This window comes from Lycium ferocissimum, chromosome 6 (assembly GCF_029784015.1).
Source record: "Lycium ferocissimum isolate CSIRO_LF1 chromosome 6, AGI_CSIRO_Lferr_CH_V1, whole genome shotgun sequence".
Classification (NCBI taxonomy): domain Eukaryota; kingdom Viridiplantae; phylum Streptophyta; class Magnoliopsida; order Solanales; family Solanaceae; genus Lycium; species Lycium ferocissimum.
In genome coordinates, this window is record NC_081347.1 from 61,752,688 (window position 1) to 61,763,165 (window position 10,478).

At 34.1% G+C, this 10,478-nt stretch overlaps 1 protein-coding gene and 1 pseudogene across 1 annotated transcript in view; both read right to left on the reverse strand.

The window, feature by feature from the left end:
- Positions 1-6,841, reverse strand: part of LOC132059956 (zeatin O-xylosyltransferase-like) — a 20,485-nt gene extending 13,644 nt beyond the window's left edge. The window contains exon 1 of the mRNA XM_059452802.1: positions 6,745-6,841. The gene's annotated coding sequence lies outside the window, so the exon portion shown is untranslated. The remainder of the gene's footprint in view (positions 1-6,744) is intronic.
- Positions 3,953-5,728, reverse strand: LOC132059957 (zeatin O-xylosyltransferase-like; annotated as a pseudogene).
- Positions 6,842-10,478: the final 3,637 nt, after the last annotated feature.

The following is a 10,478-nucleotide window of genomic DNA, read 5'->3' on the forward strand; positions in this document are numbered from 1 at the left end:
AAAGGGGAAAGCTTAACCTTTTTGGGGGGACAAATCCACAATTTAACGGAATTTTTTAATCAATAAAAAAAAGTGGATAAAATTTTTCAAGTCATGATAAGTATGTGTCCCAAATTATCATAAAGCGATCGATCAAGGGGGAGTTTTCTCAATTTTTCAAGAATGGTCTTTTTGAAATCTATCTCCACAAAGAGAATAAAACCCTACATACCTCCCAATTATATTTTTTTAATTAATCCTTAACGTCCCCTACCTCTAACTAATATGGGATAATTCCAATTTCTAGCTTTAAATACTCAATGGACATTTCTCGAAAAAGCGGGGTAAGTTCGTGGGGTCTTTGTAGTTCAATTTCTTCATTCAAGACTACCCGAGTTTTCTTCTCTTTTACTCCTACTCTTCCTTATCAATCCATCCATACCTTCAGCTCCAAAAAAAAAAAAATACATTTAAACCACATAAATCAGCTAAACCAATCAATTTCGTCCATACTAGTTCATGTGGTTCATGTCGTGATTTATCTAGATTTCTAGATTAAATACTTGAGAATCATAAGGAGATGATTAAGATTAAGAGGATAAAGCATACCTTAGATTCCCAGAATCAATCCAAAAACGATTTCTTCAAGTTGAAGATTTATTCCGAAAAGCGAAACAACGAAGAAACGATTCTAACATTACTACGTGATTCCTTACGCAAAGTTACTTGATTAGCCTTTGGATTTGCTTATGATTGATGGAGAAATGTTTGAGAGAGTATAGGAGTGTTTAGGGTTTGTTCTTTGAAGAGAAATAAGGTTCCAATCTGATTTGTGGGTCTTTTTTTTGTAAAGAAAGGAATAAGGCGCCCTGGACCTAGAGCACTGTTCATGCAGTCTGTATATCCTTGGACGGAAATGTGAATATTTATCTACTCTGGATGTCGTGTCGACGAACCGTAAAATGATCTGGAAACTGGAACTCAGAGACCTTCGATTTGGTGGTTGACCACCCGTAACTCCAAGTAGATTGAGAAGAAAGAAAATCTCCGGACCCTTGGCCCAAATTTCAAACTTAACTTGCGACCCTTTGTCGATTTTTGTATTACAACTACTTGACTTCCAAATTAACAAGAGATCATTATACAATTCAAATACTTCATGTCATTACTTGTTAAGATGTGGAAAGTCCTAATCTCACCCAAAAGTACAAGTTATCGTATTCTGGGTCCTTACTGACTTTTGACGAAACTCATGCTTCTTTGATTCATTCCCCCCTCAAATCTTCCGCCACTTCGCTAATATTATTTATAGACTCTGTAACCATTTTTTATTAATAAAATCAATCCCTTTATCCTTAACATAATTTCTTTTGAACTTGCGTCGCTTCAACTCATGATGACTTTAACGTGCAAAAAATCCCAGTAACATTTGTTTATACGTCATCACTTCGCCTATGTTGTTTATGCAGTTACTGACCAGTATCACTGAAATTCAAAAGATATCTATCCCAATGACGATTGTGGTGTCTGGTATAGCAAAATTGTTTATTGGTGAGCTTGTTGAAACAGGTTGGTAGACATTAACAACCTTATGTTAGATATACTAGATGAAGCCAAAATATCTTTTCCAGTGAGGCATAGTTGGTTCGTTGATTAAAGGGTAAAATGTAGTAGCATCCATAGAATCTTCCACGAATGAGTACGTTGCCCACTTTAGCTATTTAAGCACTTAACCTCATAAACTGACCACTAAAAAAAGCACTAAAATGGCAACAATCGACAACTCATCGAAGTTCACACTTTCAAATTAAGGGCTATAGTGCATCAATCACTCCCAAGTATTCACTATGCTGTATCTTTGTTGGAAATTCTTTTTTCCAGCTAGAATGGTGATGGCGGAGAGGAAGGATACAGGGCCTATCAGGCCGTCTCACATGAGAGAAGCATATAGAAGGCTAAAACTTGAAGGAAAAATTCCAAAAGGATCAGTGCCAAGGCTTTTCCGTTAGCCAACCATAGAAGCTACTTGTGCTAGTATTTCAGGTTTTCTTCGTCCTCCTTTAGCTCACAGCATTTGACTTTAAAGATCATTCCTTTTTTATATCGTTATGATACTTTCCTTTGCTCTGCCTTTTCAGGCCATGTAAACATAGATGGGATAAAGAGCTTTGGAAGGTATGCAGATGCTTTTGGATTGCATGTTAAACCTGAGGAGCCTCTTCCTTACATACTTCCTTCAGAAGACGTTATAAGTTATGCTACCCCCTATTCCGGAAACCAAAAATGGAGAAAGAGAAAGGGATATTCTTGAACATCTTGGCTAAAACGTTACAACATTGTTTTATTTTGTAGGCAGAATTTGCTGTGTGCGTGAAACAAGAGATGATTAGTTCCTTGAGTGGAGCAGACAATCTCTCCAATATTTCTATAGAGTGTTTGTCTTCTTGGTCTCTATTGTGCATAAATTACTAATATTTTGGATCTCCAAGCCCTTGGCATCATCAATGGATGAGCTAATCAGTATATATGAACTTCTGATGCACTCAAACAGATACAAACGATCGACAATAATGCTTATTCATTCACTATGTTCATTGTACCTGGCAAATGAGCCAATCTTATTTTTTTGTTGACCAGAAAAAGATCCAAAAGCAATGAGGAGTTAGTCTGAGTTCTAATTTGGAACTGACATCATTTGGTAGCAGGGTTCGAGTACCTAATTTCCTACCTTCAAAATTATTACTCTGGATGTAGGTGTTGCTCATAGCTGCTAGAGTCGATTTGATAAAAAAAGTAGTACTTATTTTAAGTAATCTTCAAATATTTGTTTAAGTTATTGAAAAGATATGGGCGGACAGACTGGTAAGAAATTCAGTTTTTTTTTTTTTTTTTTTTTTTTACGATGAGAAACAATATATTGAATTTCAATCAATTAATCAAGTACGTTTGGCTATAAAAATTTACTTACTGCTGTACTCAGAGCTATTCATTCCAATACCGTAAATAATTTGCGTTTCTAAGGCAAAGCAAGGGGTTCATTGAATCTTACATTTACCCTTTTACTTGTTTGGCCAAGCTTCTAGAGCCAAATTGCTTTGTTTATATAAAAATAGTGCCTATTTTAAAGACAGGGATGTTTGCCAAGCTTTCAGGGAAAAAAAAATAAAGAAGTGCTTTGAAATAGTAGCAAAAACTATTTTTCATAAACTGATCCAAGCACTTTTTAAAAATTTGGCCAAACATAAATTAGCGCTCTTATATTGAAAAATGTTTTAAAATTGATTAATCAAATTGAAATTGTTACTCTCTAAAAGTAATTTTTTGAAGAACACTTCTAACAAAAAATGCTTTTCAGAATAAGCAAATTTTGAAAGTTTGACCAAACAGACTTTTAGTCCTAAGGTGGGTTGTAAGAGTAGAAATTAAAGTTAAATTTTAATCGGTAGTGGATGATTAAGTGTATTGAAGAGAGTTCAATTAAACCTTTTTTGTTGGACACATTTAAAGGAAAAAAAAATACCGATGTTTCAGGGATATCTTCATTCATACGGCTCGATCCCAAACTTTTAATTAAGAGCGGAGAATACTGTCTACTCACATTCAAGTAGGTGGTAGTCTGGTAGATAACACTTGCGTATGCTTCTTACATCTAGTTGTCTATAACATGAACTTGGCCAAATAAGTTCTAAAATAACCATGAAAGATAAAGAAATCAATATTTGATTATTACCTGATCATGTCTAACATTGTAATAATCTAAGTAACATTAGTCTCTCCTGTCTATTGATTATATAAGGAATAACTTCTTATTAAAAAAATATGAGCTTATTTGGACTCTTGTAAAAAGAGATTCTGGCAATATCAGAAGTTCAAAGCACATAGGTAAAAAAGTTTAATCATGTTCATTCCTAAGAAGTTCTAGAGGACAAGTATCAAAACTGTTTCACAATAAACCTTTAGACAGACATAGGAATCTATGGACAAAGTGTCTTTTGTCATAATAGAGTCTTACTATAGGACATATGGATACATCCAATTTAGCATTTGCAAACAACTGAGAAATGTATACAAGATCATTAAGAGAGAAATACAAAGCAAGCATCTCAATGATAGCCATAAAAAGTCCGATACTGAACATTCCAAGAACAAACAAATACGGAGTATAAGCTAGTATAAACGAGTCTGAGACAAGAAGCAGACAAGTGACAGTTAACTTTAAATGAGAATGAAAAGTAACCAAAGTACTTGAAATTTCTGGTGAAAAGCAAGTCTATCTTGTGATATGCGCGATAAAAGCATCCAATTCTATACGAGAAACACCCCCTTTCTCTGTGGAACGCCTTACAGCTTCTCCCAATTCTTCTGCTCTTTTCCTAATTACATCACCTTCTTCAGATGCCATCAGCTTGCTCGCGATGTTCTCAATGGTAGATGCACTCACCAGCTCCTCGCGTTTCTCCCACTCCCTCACAATCAGCCCTGTTTTCAACATTTCCGTCACCAAGAAACTATTTCTCGGTTGGTCAGAGTGCATAGGCCAAGCAGCTATAGGCACCCCCATAGTAATACTCTCTATGCAAGAATTCCAGCCACAATGACTCATGAACCCGCCTGTGGAAGAATGAGCCAAGATTTGTGGTTGAGGTGCCCATTTTCTTACCACTAAGCCTACTCCTCTTACCCTTTCCTCAAACCCTTCTGGAAGCTCTATTCTTCTAGCTTCCCCAGCAAAAATATCTACTCTATCGGCATCTCTTAACACCCATATGAACTTCTGTTTGCTTCGTTCTAATCCCATCGCGAGCTCTTGATTTCTCTATCCGAAAATGAAGTTGCCGTTCCAAAAAGATATATAAAGAACTGATCTTGGAGTGTTGTTTGTTAAGCCACTCCAAACATATATTGTTGCTATTTGAGATATGATTTTGTTTAGTAGGCTGAATTGGTCCAATTGCCCATTGTTGTTTACTTTCTACTTGTGCCAGCAAATCAATAAACTCACCTTCAATCACTTTGCTTGTATTATGGATATCAACTGATCTAATATCCGTATAGGGATGCTGAGAATCTATCAAGTCCTTGACTTCATCTGGCATCACTCCTTCAAGGGAGGGTAGCTTTTTAAGCAACGTTTCTCCAAATTGTACAGACATTCCACGACGTAAGCTTGAAACGCTGTACAAAGTGAAAGCTGATATGCAATTAAATACATAGGATTCAGCATTGGGAAAGGAAGAAACATCCTGAACATTGGAGGACATCAAATAATCATGAATAACAATGACTCGTCTCGACTTGGAGGAGATATTGTGTAAAACGGAAGCAATGGGGTCGCGCATAAGCAAATATGCATCCCATAATGGCCGATGATGTGATGGGAATTTGCTCGAGGCGCTAAACTCAGGTGGAGGTGAGGCAAATTCTGGAGTTGGAATGTCATGGAAGTGGATTTTGGCTATGTCTGAAGGATTTAAGGAGTTGGCTCGAACCCGAGCTTGACGGTTAGCTGTGGCTGAGCCAACATAACAGACAGGAAGATCATATGATGAGGAGATTAAACAGGCAAGTTGAAGAAGTTGATTGAGATGGCCTTGAGCTGGAAATGGAACCATGACTACAACTACTTTATAGCTACACATGGAAGTAGAAAGATCGGAATTTCCTACTTTTGTCCAATCCTCCCCGTCTCCTGATTGAGCTAGTGCCATGGAAGAAGCAGGGTTAAAATATTCAACCTTTTTTTATTTCTTCAAGGTAACAACTTTGAATTCTATCAGAATCGAAAAAAAGTAGAACACAAGTAAGACTTGGAACTTGTGATCAGTGTTTTAAAAGGCGTTTTTAGGGCTAGACCCGGGCGAAGCGTATCAAAAGCGCACCGAGGCATACAGGCGGGGCATAAGTATCTTGGGGCGTTCGCCTAGGCGTAAGCCCCAACATTTGAGGCGTAAGCCCCGGAAACTTTTACAAATTTGAGCCAAAATTGCTTAATATTTAAAAAAAAAAAGTTAAATATCCAGTAATTACCTCATAGTAAATTCTCAAACTAAATATCTCAAAAAGTCAAAAGTTTTTTCTAATCGTTTATCCTAATTTCATAAGTTTTTCTCATTATTGTTTATTGAGTAACATATACACTTTACACATTTGTATGCAAAGTAAACTACAAAGCAAATAGTTTTGTCCTCCAATTCTTACTATCTTCCTTGTTTGCATTTTCCTTCTTTATGCTTTATTTTCTTCAAGATTTTCTTAGCATTCTTCAATTTATCTTTTTAAGATAGTTTTTAGTTTTAGAATTTCTTTTTATATCACTCTAGTTTAGATAATGTTTTGAAGACTCCACTTTGACTATTTGTATTATAATGAGTATTAATTTGTATCTAGTTTTATGTTTTAAAATAATAACTATTATTATCAATTTTATCTTTGAATTATTAGGACGTATTGTTTTGTCAACTCTAATTATGTTTCATCATAGTCATATTATTGTCTAATGCATCATTACATTCACTTTTTTAAGATTTTTTAATAGTTCATGCATATATTAGCATGTTAATAATAAATATATACATTTTTATACTAATTCTTTTGATTTATATAATTTTAATATATTTTTTACTTATATTTTTATTTATTAATTTATAAATGTTAAAATTAATGTCCATGGGGCTTACGCCTCGTGCTGCGCAAACTTGGACGCAGGCGAGATAGCGTAAAAACGCCCTCGTCTTACCCGCCTTTTAAAACACTGTTTGTGATTACCTTCCATGAAAAGTTGTTCTTCAAGTGTTTATAAATTGAGCAAAATTAGAATAAAGAAGTTTAGCTTTGTCCAAGTGTGTGTGTGTAAGTAAGGGGAGGATAGGCTGGAAAATCCAGACCCTTGAAATCTGTGCTTAATTATGCACATCTTAAACCATCTCTTTACCTATCTTTACCTATCTCAAGTTACTAATAATACTATTACCTTTTAGTTGTTGAACCTTTGGTTGTATACCTTCCACCTATTGCTAGACGAAAGGACCAGTTATATGACAAAAATTTGGAGATAAGGAAAGTATGTGGTGCAGAAGTAGTGTGACCCCACAGTTTGGTTTCTATAGTTGACTATCTATTGTTCCTAATTTTCTACGTGATCTATCATCATCTACATAATTAGGTGTGTTTTAATATAGGAAAAAGGGTCAAATATATCTTTTTACTTTAGTTTATTGATTAATTTTGTCCTTCGTTAGTCAAAGTAATCAAATATATCTCTCTGTTAGTCAAAGTATACACATATATCATTAAGCGGATGGAAATCCCCTAATTAATCGAAATTACCCATTGAACTAAAATTATCCATGCCTCATAAATTAGACCCGGTCCGACTCAAAAAATAATTTCACCCCATAAAAGGAGTAATTATCATTCATATATTTTGTCTAAGAGTATGTGTGGGAAGCCACCTACGAAAATAAGAAATAAATGTGTGTAATTATTTGGTCAGTGTAGAAAGAAAAAAAAGAAAAAAAAATTCATTTACAGTGAACCTAGATACTCTTCCATGATTTTTCTCAAACATTCTGTTAGCAATTTTTTCAGTTGAAAAATACTAAGTAATTAATACAAATTTTATGATATTTCTAAATTTATATATATGCTGTCTTAAAATTGAACGAACCGATGTTGTTGTTAAATTTAAAAACTGAAAAGGGCCAAAAATACCCCTAACCTATTGGATTTGGCTCAAAAATACCCTCCATCTATCTATTGGTCCAAAAATGCCCCTCCGTCTACCTACTTGGATCAAAAATGCCCTCAATACTATCTTTTGGCTTGAAAATGCCCCTAAAACTAAGGTTGAATAGTTGACTAGATGAAGCTTTATAAAAAGTCACGTGGCAGTGTTTGATTGGTCTAGATATTCATTAAATGTGAATTAAATTACTAGAAGAGTTTATGATGATCCAGAAATTAAATCACATTTTGACCTTCTAGCGTGGGTTACTATGTCAAAGGAATATTGTATCAGAAAAATGGGGCATTTAATTATAGGTGACCTTTTAGTTTTAAAATTGAGGGGAGGTGACTCAAGTTTTAATTATTGAGTAGAGGTGATAATTTTTTATTAGTGATTAACGGGTTTTGAGCTTGCCCAACAGTTTTATTTTTATTACTTTGACCCTCAGCTTTTTTTAACACTTTGCCCTCAAGTTTTATTTTTAACACTTTGCCCCCCGCCCCGACCCCCCTTCCTGCCCCGACCCCGCTCCCTGCCCTTGCCCCCCACAAAAAAAATGTTTTTTTAAAAAGATTTTGAAAAGTTTTTTTGTTTTTTGTTTTTTTGCAACCCCCCGCCTCCCAAAAAAAAAATTAATTTTATTTTAAAAAAAAAAGTTTTGAAATTTTTTTATTTTTGATTTTTTGCACCACCCCCACCACGCCCTCCCTTGCCCCCCCCCCCCCCCACCCCCACCAAAACAAATGTTTTTTTAAAAGTTTTTTTTTTGTTTTTTTGCACCACCCACCCTCCCAAAAAAATTAATTTTATTTTAAAAAAAAAGTTTTGAAAGTTTTGTTTTTGGTTTTTTTGGTTATACCCCATTTAGATCGGGTTAAATTAGGTACAACATATTGGAGATTCCTATTTTTTGCTTTATTTTAGGAGTCGCCACCTAATTGATTCTAAGGTGAATTAGGACACCTAATTATTAACTAAGGTAAAGCTAACTAAACCTCCGTAATGGTCTGCTTAATTTTTAATTCTAGGTAAGGGTTCTAACTATCCTATAGGGAAGGGATTAGGCATCCTCTAGGATCTGTTAATTACGGTTTACCGGCTAAACTTAAGTTAATTAATTAGGGCTAAAGACGCAAATATAATATTTGAGATTTCCGAAAATAGTTTGTTAGTGCTAATAAGGTTTTAAAAGAAAATGTAATAATGCCGTTTAAAATAATACTTATAAATATTATTAAGGCTTTAAATGAAAATGCTATTTAGAATAAAACTCATAGAAAATATGATAATCTACGTAAAAGGGAACCTTAAATGCCAAAAACTTATAAATATTGCTAAAGCTTTAAATATAATGCTATTTAGAATGAGGTTTATATAAATGTTAGATTTTGAATGAGAATAGTGATGTTATTTTAAAATAAGACTTATAGAAAAATATAGTAATTTGTATAAAAGAGGATTTTAAATGCTATTTATAACAGTGACTTATAATGACTTCAAATAATAACGCTATTTAAAATGGGACTAATAATTTGCATAAAAGGAGATTTTTTAGAATGCTATTTGAAATAAAGTTTATAAATGTTGCTAATAGTTTAAACGGAAGTAAAATAATACTATTCAAAAATAAGATTTACGAAATATGATAATTTACATATAGGTAGAAGAAAATGCGGGTTTGTGCAATGTTTTAATAAATATTTGAAATAAACTAAACGATGAGGTATTAATTGACTTTGCGTTTTAGAAGTACAAAATGAAATACAAAATAGCTAACTATCTTTTGTTAACTATGCTTAATTGAAATTAAATCAACCTACGATGCCTAAATTCATATATTTCATGTCCACGGTACGTTAAATCTCCCAGGCGATAAAGAAATGGAAAGTAATTCTCTAGTTCAAGGCACATGTTCTCATTATTGAAAATTAATGATTCTAGTAATAGTAAATATTATAAATGATGTAAATAATTTTAAGATAAATATTAAAGATAATGTAAATAATTTAGGATAGATATTATAGATAACGTAAATAAAAATAAAACCTACGGAGTTAACTACTAACTTCCTCCTTTTAATTAACTACTCATTATACTAGATTAACCCACTAATTTACTATAATTCATCTAAAACAAAGTAAAGGGTTAGCTGCATAATATAAATTAGAAGCACATAAATAAAATAGAAGAGCAAATATAATCAATGGCTCAAATTTCATTTTGATCGGGCCGATTCGTCGTCGGGCTCCCCCAAGAATTTTAACATACTCGTCGCGGATTGAGGCGCGTTATTAGGCAACATGGGTCTCGGCCGTACATTTTATTTCACGGACAGAATCGGACAGAGGAATAATATTTTCGTTGGGCCTTGGCCCAACACCGAATGCGGAAGACGAGTCCCTCGGACTCGTATGCGAAGGTCATGCATAAAATAAAAGGAAAAGAATTAGTATACGATCAATGGATAATGTTAAACATGTAAAAATATAAACTCAAACAAATCTGCAGATCGTGTATACTCTATGTTTATTTGAAGTATACCTCATGTATACACACTCATAAGGATGTATAGAAGGTCAATATCGGGAAGCTTTTGCCCCCGTTCTCCCGATGTTGCACAAGTTCCAAGGGATTTCACGAATCCCAGGCATGGCTAACACCGAGGAGGTTCAAGCTTGACCCATAATGACCGATCTAGCCTCCCTATCAATGTGTTCTCATAAAGGTTTCACCGTAATATACATAGATATACATAACCAACGAAATATACTCA